Source organism: Tupaia chinensis, unplaced genomic scaffold (genome assembly GCF_000334495.1).
Source record: "Tupaia chinensis unplaced genomic scaffold, TupChi_1.0 Scaffold139943_1, whole genome shotgun sequence".
In the NCBI taxonomy this organism is placed as follows: domain Eukaryota; kingdom Metazoa; phylum Chordata; class Mammalia; order Scandentia; family Tupaiidae; genus Tupaia; species Tupaia belangeri.
The window spans coordinates 2,954,702-2,956,807 of NW_006199822.1; positions in this window are offsets into that span (position 1 = coordinate 2,954,702).

Sequence of the window (2,106 nt, forward strand, 5' to 3'; positions counted from 1 at the left end):
AATATCTCCTCCACACTGCAGGAATAATGACCTCTTCAAAAATGCAAATCTGCTCACTTCATACCTCCTACCTCCTGTTTCCCACACATTCACATTTGTTAACGACTTCCCGCTGATTTTAGGACACCTACAAACTCCTTCTCCTGGTTCTGTCTGTTCCAGGCCCTGTCTACCTATTCAGAATCTTTCTCTGCTCCTGACACATTAACCAACTTGAGGTTCTCCCTGGTCTGACCACCCCCACCCATAGAAATTGCACACAAATTCATTCTGCCTGGACAGGCTTTCCCTCCCCTCTTATTGTTATTTAAGGCTCAAGATCATCCTGCAAATCTCTGCTCAAGCACTGAGCCTTCAGGGATGTCTCTGGTGACCTCCCTGATCATTGCCTAGGCCCCTCTCCCTGTAGCATAAGACACAGCTGCTTCCTTCTAGATCTTGGTGTGCCTATTGAATGAAGACTGTCTGCCCCCACTGGACTCTACATCCTGTGGGTTTCAGCTCATCCTGTATCCCCTGCTGGAAGCATTGGCCAGCAGAGAGGAGGCACTGGAAAGCTACATGCTGAACAGGCGCATGAGTGATTAGCGGTCACGATGAACTTTTAAAAGCACGCATGGATGGCTGAGGATCCTGGAACAAGATTACCTGTGCACAGCTAGCTGATGCTTCCAGCTCAGCCTTTTCTAAGCTAGGCGGCTGTGGGGTGATGAGCAGCTGGGTATGTTCAAGTCTCCTTCTGTGGGGATCCTGAGGAAGAAACTCAGTGCAGGGCCTCCTTGGTCACTGGCAAGTCCAGAGCCTGGACATGAGCACCAGAGAGCCCCTAGATCCAGATCAGAAAGAAATGGTTTCTGAAAAGAGCTCAACACATAGGACTCCATGCATTGCAGGCCTCTGTGAGTATGCCTAGGATGCTGAGTCACAGATATGGCTGGAAGGAGCAGAAAGAGTGGCAGAGTCCTCCTTCCATTCTCCTACACATACCTTGTGTGTATGGAAACACACACATACACATACAAGCATGAGGGGATTTCAAAAAGTTTGTGAAAAATGGAATTACAGTACAAATTTGTTTTGGTACAAAAAATTGAAATTCATGCATAATTTTTTCATGATGTGTATTTTCCATGAACATTTTGAAGAGCATGTGTGTATGTGTGTGCATGTGTGTGTGTGTGCGTGTGTGTGTTTTTCAATCCTAAAATAAAATGAGTTTAACTTTCATTTTTTGAAACTTACCATCTTAACTTGCTAGGGCTTCAACAACAGAAATTTATTTTCATAGTCCGAAAGGAACAAAATCAAGGTGACAGCAGGCTTCTTCTGATACCTTCTTCTGTCCCTCATAGGGATTTCCCTTGGGCTGTGTGTGTCTATGTCCTAATCTCTTCTAAGAAGACATCGGTCCTAATGAATCAGAGCCTACCCATATGACCTAATTTTACCTTAGTTCTCTCTTTACAGGGGCTATCTTCAGATACAGAAGCATTCTATTGGGGGTTAAAACTTCTAATAAATTTGGGGGGAACACAGCCTGTGACAATTGCTGTCTCCATTTCAATTATATCTATGAGAGCTGTCCATATTAATGTACGTCATATTTGTTTTTCACTTGCTGGGTAATATTTTGCTGCATAAATATACCAAAATTCACTTAATTCACTCATTTCACTTGTTGAATACTTGAATTATTTCTCTCTCTCTCTTTCTTTCTTTCTCTCTTTCTTTCTTTTCTTCTTTCTTTTTTTCACTGTGTCCAGGCTTCTTTATTTAAGACCAAAGGGATGAGTGTTGTAGGGATAAAAATCAAGAGCATCATTTGACTTCAACTTCCCTCCAACCAGTTTCCCCAAAACTCCCTACTGCCACCCTTTGCTTTCCCAATGCCTTCCTCAGTGGATGAAGAGCTTAATCCCCAAAGCCCAGGTACATACACTCCAGGGTTTCTCTCCCTGGCTTCTCCCCTTTCCCTGCTCCCCATTTTTTTTTATTTCAATTTATTTATTTGCATTCATTCACTGTACATCATTACAACATACAAAATGAGATTTTCCATCCAGAGTACACTGTATATTGTCTCAATCAAGCACATCAACAAACATG